The sequence below is a fragment of the Neoarius graeffei genome, chromosome 1, assembly GCF_027579695.1.
Source record: "Neoarius graeffei isolate fNeoGra1 chromosome 1, fNeoGra1.pri, whole genome shotgun sequence".
Lineage (NCBI taxonomy): Eukaryota > Metazoa > Chordata > Actinopteri > Siluriformes > Ariidae > Neoarius > Neoarius graeffei.
This window is the reverse complement of record NC_083569.1, coordinates 29,540,556-29,549,817: the sequence shown is the minus strand read 5'-3', so window position 1 is coordinate 29,549,817 and position 9,262 is coordinate 29,540,556.

Below are 9,262 nucleotides of genomic sequence, written 5' to 3'. Positions count from 1 at the left end.
CACCCTATCTGTTTGCAATAGTACTTGGCTACTGTATGCGGCAGGCAATACACGGCAGGGAAGAACAGCTGGGATTCAAACTGGACAAAAGGCAAAGTCGCCGACATCATCCATCAATCATCACAGACACTGACTTTGCAGATGACATAGTGCTTATCGCTGAGGAAACTGCACAAGCCAGTGAAATGCTGAGACATGTAAAGGTGGTGTAGTGGTTAGCACTGTCACCTCACAGCAAGAAGGTCCTGGGTTTGAGCCCAATGGCCGACAAGGGCCTTTCTGTGTGGAGATTGCATGTTCTCCCCGTGTCTGTGTGGGTTTCCTCTGGGTGCTCTGGTCTCCCCCACAGTCCAAAGACATGCGGGTTAGGCTAATTGGTGGCTCTAAATTGACCGGAGGTGTGAATGGTTGTGTGTCTATGTGTCAGCCCTGTGATGATCTGGCAACTTGTCCAGGGTGTACCCTGCCTCTCGCCCATCGTCAGCTGGGATAGGCTCCAGCTTGCCTGTGACCCTGTACAAGATAAGCGGCTACAGATAATGGATGATTTTGTACCAAATCATTATTATAATCAACTGTTGACATCACCTGATTCAAATCACACCATTATTTCATTGTTTTACCTCATTATTTTTGGAATGTTTTTTCCACTTAATATGCAAGTTATTTTAGATTAACAAATGAAATGAAGATGACCAGAAACAAAAACAAAGCATTAAAATCTTTTGTTCATAATGTCTGCAGTGAAATGCAAGTGAAAGTAAATTAGGAAATCACTGCTTTCTTTTATTTGTATTTTCCACACCATCCCAACTTTTTCTGATTTGCGGTTGTACCTGATAACAGTGCATTTACTATTACCTTGCACTTTCTGCTGTCTTGTTTTATTGTTGTTGTGTAGCAGAGCTCAAATACCTAAAACTCCTTGCTCACAGGATGTTAACCATGAAGAGGCCCAGAGAGCAATTGTACAGACAGCCATGGGGATCTATGTTGTAAAACAGGAGAATGCAGAAACTTTTAACAAGCCTGCAGATGTTGAGGTTATCATTGATGGACTCAAGGTTCTAACTGATCTATGATGCATCACCTTTGGACTTGTGATGTTAATTGAAATAATCTATGGACTCAACTTGAGTTATCCCCAGAACTGAAAGGCACATTTGAGGTGTTTTAGAAGATACTGATGAACCTAGATCAGGACAAGCTGCCCCCCAACTTGAAACCCAAGTTGTTTCAATAAAAGCAAATGTCTCATTATCTCTAGCTGCTTTATCCTGTTCTACAGGGTCGCAGGCAAGCTGGAGCCTATCCCAGCTGACTATGGGCAAAAGGCAGGGTACACCCTGGACAAGTCACCAGGTCATCACAGGATTGACACATACAACCATTCACACTCAATTTAGAGTCACCAGTTAACCTAACCTGCATGTCTTTGGACTGTGGGGGAAACCAGAGCACCCAGAGGAAACCCACACGGACAACACGTAAACTCCCCACAGAAAGGCCCTCACCAGCCACAGGACTTGAACCCAGACCTTCTTGCTGTGAGGCGACAGCACTAACCACTACACCACCTTTGTCATGATATCTTCCTTCATATTAATCATAAGTGATACCGGGCGAGGTTTGTTTTGCCTGGCAACACTTGTTTAATTTGTTTAGATTTGAGAACACATCACATACATTTAAGTGTTTTAATAGTGTGTTAAGATTTATGTGAATGAATGTAATAAACTGTTGTATATCAAAAATTTCAGTTGTATAAATCTTAATATGCAAGTTATTTTAGATTATTCATTTCAGTTTGATGGAAATTTGTCTTATAATTGAAATGCATAAATCTTTAAAAAAAAATGGACCCAAATATAGTACTGGGCTGTCTTTTTGTATGTTCTTTGGGTAATTTCTCAGTGAACATATTAATACTAGCTTGCTGCTAGCTCAACTGGCTAGTTGCACAAAAGTGGTATCTAGTTAAACAAAAATGGCCACAAGATGCTGAAAATTACTGATGTTTTGTTTTTTTCCTCATTAAAAAGCCTTTTTTTATTGAGAGTGAAAATGAAGATGAGGAAATCTTATGTGCAGCAGCTCCAGAGGTGCAAACAGGGATTCAAACATGTCACCTTTTGGCATAAATTTTGTGATACGTGTAGCTCTGATGAGTTTTTGAAATCGGTGGTGGTGGGGTCTGGGTGTGTCGGAACAGAATCACGGGGAATGAAATAAGAACCACACCTTCTGAGTTGTCAAAAAAAAAATACGACTGAGATCTCTCACTATGATAATATTGAGGTATCGTGAGGATTAAAGTCATATCCTGCCTGGGCTTGGATCTCCCTTCCTGATTTTTCCAAACAGAATAATCATTGAATGAATGGATATGTGGAAGAGTTAGTGAGTGTGTATTACACTTCAGAAGAGACGAGTATTGCTTGTTTTTATAGTGTTTTAATCAGCAGACAATCACAAAGCACCATTTCAAAAATAAAATAAACAGCCATGAAAAGTTTATCTTTTTAAATTCATGTTCTTTTATTTTGTGTCTTCAAGATACATAGCCACGTGTATTGGAGACACATTAAAATGTGAATATGTTTTCCATTCCATTGTTATTTCTGCAGTGTTTGAGTCTACAGCCCTATCTGAACACTTTCTTTGCCGTGCAAGAGGTTTTTGTACAATGTTAGCAAGTTTCCTGTCGCTGTGGGCCTCAGAGCGCAGTAGTACACTGCAGAGTCTGATACTGCAGCAGAGGAAACCTGCAGATCCTCAGGCTTTTTATCAGCGTTTGCAGATTGCTGTCCAGATGAATAGACAGAGACACGAAACTCTGGTCTGGATTTGGGATACTGGTGATACCAGTGTATATAATCACCTGGAGTTGCCTTTAAATTGCAAGACAGAACGACATCATTTCCTTCCAAGACATGCTTTTCTGATATATGCTGCTCAGTCATTTGCAGTAATGTGCTCCCTGGGGAAAAAAAGAGAAAAGAAATTAAATTAATAAATGAATGAAATATGAAAACATATTATGACTAAAATTAAGATGAATGTACCCAGAAGAAGCATGAGCAGAAAGAGTTGAAAGAGCAGCATGATGGAGATGATAAGTTGCTGAAAGATGAAGGTGAATAAGTGCAGTTTACTGTAGTAGCCTGTGGAGCTCCACCCTTTCTGTAGCTGACACTGCTGATCAGAATATGTGACACCAGGGGGTATAGTGACACCAGGGGGGGTTTATTTATAATGACTGCACCACACAACCAATATAAACAACATTACAGTCATACAGCCCTTATTACATGTAATAATAATAATAATAATAATAATAATTTAAAATGAAATCAGAAAACTAAATGCCACAGGAGCAAGTAATGCAAAAAAAAAGTGAGAACCAACATTATATAACTTTTTGTATTTGAATAGAAAGTCCTCATCTCTACAACAGATTCATCTGATGCATAAGAATTGCTGAAACGGTAACCCTTTTATGCTTGATTTTGGATGAAAACTAGATGTGTGTAAAAACTGTTTTATCAGTGGTTATCAATATATTAGAATTATTCACGAATAAGTGTCAAGAAAATGTATACGAGATTTGTCATCAGGCTAAATTTGATCATGTCCACTAAATTATTCCTGTACTGATGAATGTTTTGTGGTTGTAATTCTGTCCCACTCCAAATCAAGAATAAATCATCAATGTAATGTTTGAATTGTCACTCATAAAAGGATGATTGGAATAGACATATTAATTCATCCATCCACCATCTGTAGCCACTTATCCTGTGCAGGGTCACAGGCAAGCTGGAGCCTATCCCAGCTGACTACGGGCAAAAGGCGGGGTACACCCTGGACAAGTCGCCAGGTCATCACAGGGCTGACACATAGACACAGACAACCATTCACACTCACATTCACACCTACGGTCAATTTAGAGTCACCAGTTAACCTAACCTGCATGTCTTTGGACTGTGGGGGAAACCAGAGCACCCAGAGGAAACCCACGTGGACACGGGGAGAACATGCAAACTCCGCACAGAAAGGCCCTCGTCAGCCGCTGGGCTCGAACCCGGACCTTCTTGCTGTGAGGCGACAGTGCTAACCACTACACCACCGTGCCGCCCCCATATTAATTCATTCAATCCCAAAAAGAAATTTGTGTAATCAGTGACAAATGTCGCACCCAAGGCTGTACTATGAATCTGTAGGAAATAATCATTTCCAAAAGGAAGATCATTCCTGGTTAACAGGAGCTCATCCATTTTTATTTAAAATAGATAAATAAATAAATAAATAAATAGAAATCAGTAGGAGGAAAATGATCAATGTGAACATCAATGTGAACAGCGGGAAGGAATCAGTTGCCTGTCACTACCTTGTCTGGACGTGACTGAGGGCTGCTCCTTCTGCTTTCCACTAGCATTGTCAGTCGCTGTTCACAGGGCTGAATGACGTCAGTTTGCACCTGGGTGAACTTGTCCTGTGAAGCTGTGAAAAAACCTGAAGTACATGAGTGCCTGCGTGATTTTCTTTCATTGGCGACAAGCTACTTTTTTGTATATTTTCCACAAATGGGGAACTGTACAGTCACTGTTATAGATTTAATAAGCAAAAGTGTCTATATGCTGGCTGGTCTAAAGTAAATACTTGTTGATGCATGATGAAGCACTCCAGAGTCAGTGCCACTTTGCTGAGTTCTGATGCTGTGTGCAGCTCTGTTGACTTGACATCGCACCGTAAACGAGGAAGGAAGTTGTATTTGAGAACACTGCCTCCTTATGACGAATTGCAATTTCCATGCTTCCACAGTCAATGTGCATCCTGCCCACACAAACGCCCTCGGCCTTAAAAACAATATAAGCAGCTGCTTAGTGCCCTGAAGCTGCAGCCTAACAAATGCTTGCCGATGCAAATATGTTGCCAGTAAAGCTCGAGTGCTCGCTCAAAAAAGATTGAACCATCCCTAATCACAGAATTATTATTTAAATTAAATAAATGAAACAATGGCCTTACTTATACTTCATCAAATAGTGTATCATCAAATCTGATTAAAAAACAAAAGAAAGCAAACGCCACTGACTGTTTTCTTCTTCATCCATTTCATCTTTGTTGTATTTACATGATCGTACGAGAAAGTCTCGATGGAGTGTTTTGAAAAGGCCTTTGCCTGAGCTTGATTTGCAGTAAAATCATACATACAGGGACACACCATGCGAATTACATACATTTAAATCAAAACATTCCTGCCAGGTTTTTAGTTTTGGCTCGAGTAATTTCTTTCCTTTTTTATTCATATAAAATAAGGAAGGTTTATTTCTTCAGGATGGAAACTTGGCTGAGTAATCTTCATAAATAAAGCTTTATTTAAATAGTTTGGCAATGTAATCTGACTTACTTTGTGTGTATACAACATATACAACAACAAAAATGAATAGGGTCACAGTGGATCTGGAGCCAATTATGGGAACACTGGGTGAGAGTCAGGCATATACCAAATACCTACATCATACAATAGTTTCATGACAAAAAAAAAAGGTTATAAGACAACAGTATTCTTTCTTCCACAGGAAATAAACTTAATTTAAATTCAATTTTGTGGTTTTCATTGGGAATTCTGAAAATAAGTTTCAGAAGCCAGCTTCACTGAAATACATTTCTCCATGCTCTCTCTCTCTCTCTCTCTCGTACACCTGCTTGCACGCAAACCCCCACTTCCCAGAATTCACAGCAGCTTTCAAATATGGCCACAACAGACTCCAACACCCATCCTGCACATCACTGCTCACAGTCTCCTGAGTGCTCATCATTTGCACTTGTTCACAATCACCATAGCTCACTGTTTATGGACTTCAGCTCTCACAGTTCACTGTGAAGTGTATGCTCGGTCCTTTGTGTATGATTTTAAGCCTTTTGTTATTGTTCTGCTGATTCTGGTTTTGACTTTGCTTTTTGACGTTGCCTCTGATGTTCTGTTTGTGCCTCGCTTGACCTTTGCCTGTTTTTTGATACTGCCTTTTGCATCATGATTTGGATCTGATTAACAGTGTGCTCTTTATAAACACTGTTCTGCTTTTACATCTGTCTGTTGCATGCCAATCTCTCTCTCTCTCTCTCAGTAATTTCACTGTCATACTGGAAAAAGGCATGTAACATTTTCATAGAAGAGAAAAATAAATAAGTTTTAGCTTCTTTTACTTCCTCGATCTAGGATATTCCAGTGTGCTTAAACAAGATTTTGTTATTGGGCACCAAACTCAATAGTTGTTTAACAGGAAATGTGATTTTTTTTTTTTTTATAAACAAATCTATTCTAGTAAACAACTGAAAAAAAAAGCCGCAATATTATAATATCCCATTGGTAAGAATGATGTTTAGGTCTAATTTAGAAAAAAAAAACTTCAGCAGATTAATACACAAATGATGGTTTATCTACAAAAGCAAACTGATATCATAGACTGAGGGTTGAGCCTGCAGAGGTAAACATGTAAATTGCTCCATCGTGTGAGAAAAGCACAGCTCTGCTCCAGTCATGTGCAGTGCTTTTTGTACAGTGTAGTTGGGTTTCCTGTCACTGTGGGCTCCAGAGCACAGTAGTACAGTGCAGAGTCTGCCACTGCAGCAGAGGAGATGAACAGATCCACTTTCTTACTCGCTTTATCAAGTTTGATGGACAATCGTGGATGAGGTGGTTGAGCGTTTGTGACATGTCCACCACTTTCAACAATCAACAACAGAAACTCTGGTCTTGATCCAGATTTTTGTTGGTACCAGTGGAGACTGTAAGCTGATCCAGTATATGTGCAGGACAGTGTGATGTTGCTGCCTTCGGTTCCAGATATAGTGGTTTGTTCTGGTTTAATGCTGTTGTCAGCAGCTTCTGCTATAAATACATTAACATAATATCATGACCATTTATTATTAATAAACTGTTATTAAAAACATTGTTCTTTTTGTTTGTTAAATAATTAAACATTTCATGTATAATGTATCTGACTTACCAATGTCAGCATGAGTGAGGAAAAGCAAGAAGAAGAGTAACATTGTTGTTATGAGTGTTTACTTCAGACCTCTAGTTTTAGGAATAAATGCAAGTGTTGTGTATTTGAGATTGTCTCTGATGTTGCTACATGTAGCTCCACCCACTCATATTTATTCATATTCACCATGACTCTGCTTCAGCTTATAATACACAAGCCTTTATTTGCATGTCTGTGACTTTAATCAATTCCGACTTTGTGGTGCTATAAACTACAGCACAAATATTACAACTTTGAAAAATCCCCAACTTTGCCATGAGATAATCTATATTGTAGATTATTGTATCTATAATCAGATACAAATTGACTGTGGAACAGGCTGTGGGATGGGTTCTGGACTGACAGCCTTTAGGAGGCGCTCTAGAACATCAACCTCAGATGGACTAGCCCTGTCCCCCCAGAAAATTATGGGGGTTCTCTTTCTCTAGGGACTCATAAATGAACCAGAGCATGACCTGAAAATCATGTGAGCTCCGAAGGTACGGGTACTGTAATCGCATGAGGTGTGCTTGTCCAGTCAGCCAAGAAATCATGCATGTTACCCAGACAGGTTCTGGAGGCTTGGGTTCTTCAAGGTCTGCATAATAGGTGCCACACTGTATGATGAAAGCCACACGGGTGATACTCTCCATCGTAGGGTGTTGAGTGTATACGCCGGTAGACTGCCAGAAAAACAAGGCGAGAGGCTGAGATACAAAATTCTAGAAGTGTTGTGGCATGGTGTACTGGAACCCTTCTGCTGCAGCCACTGTTTGATGAAGTATTCTGTCAGGGAGCAGGGGGAGACAGATGCAAGTGCAGAAATATTTATTAAAAACAGCGTGGAAATCAGGTAAACACACAGGCAAACAATCTAAATCGACAGGCAATCTCAAGAAAGGGAAACAAGCAAAAGGTCGGGTGAGGCATGAACAGACTATCACAGGCAAAGAGAAAAATGAAAACTAGGAACAGGCACAGCAATCAGAAAACCAGGAAATCTAGCAAGGGGGAAACCTGTAGTGTTGGTGGTATAGTGGATAGCATAGCTGCCTTCCAAGCAGTTGACCTAGGTTTGATTCCTGTGAGGTCAGGTCAACGGGAAGAAATCAAATGCCTTGTTTGGACGGGCCAAGGAGGTGACTGAGGGCTGTTCTTTCCACTAGCAACGTAAGTAGTTGTTTGCAGGTTTGAATGACATCAGTTTGCCCCTGCGTACGTTCGACCCATGAAGCGGTGAAGAACATGGGCTCCTGCATGTTTTCCTTTCGTTGGCTACAAGCGACAGGTGTATATTTGTCCCCAAACAGAGAACTGTAGAGTCACTGTTTAAGATTTGTTCAGCAAATGTGTCCATACCTTGGCTGGTCGAAAGCAAATACTTGCTTCCGTAGTTGGCACGGACAGAGAAGAGATCACAGCTCAGCAGTCACTCACTGCCGAGTTCAAAAAATAAATAAATAAATCATCCAACCAACCACTGTTTCTGCCCGGGGACCTTTCGCGTGTAAGACGAACGTGATAACCACTACACTACAGAAACCACGGTGCTTTCGCCCATCAGCTGTTGCCTGGGCCTCAAATACAGAAGCAATGGCACTTAGGCATTTGTCCCCAGGGTAGGCCTGTAGTGTTGGTGGTATAGTGGCCAGCATAGCTGCCTTCCAAGCAGTTGACCCGGGTTTGATTCCTGGCCAACGCACGCTCTTTAACGCTTCGTTGCTCTGATGAAAGGCAGAGAGCATGGCGAGGCACTTGGGAGGAAACAGCGGGAACGGATCGGTTGCTCGTCACTGCCTTGCCAAGGAGGTGACTGAGGGCTGCTCCTTCTGCTTTCCGCTCGCGTTGCATGTAGTCGAATAGCATCAGTTTGCGCAAACCTGGGCGTGTCTGAAGGACACGGGCACCCGCGCGTTTGTCTTTCGTTGGCGGCAAGCTGCTACTTTGCCTATTTTCCACAAACGGAGAACTGCACAGTCTCTGTTTTAGAGTTAATAAGCAAATGTGTCTGAATGTTGGCTGGCAAATACTCGTTGATACGTGATGAAGCATTCCAGAGTCAATGCCGCTTTGCAGCGCTCTGATGCCGTGTGCAGGCCCGTTGACCTGACCTCACTCCGTAATCGAGCAACGAAGTGGTATTTGAGAAGACCACCTCCTTGTGACGAATTGCAATGCCCATGCTTCCACAGTCAACAGAAATGTAGATAATGCTCGATTTTGTTTTTAAAGCT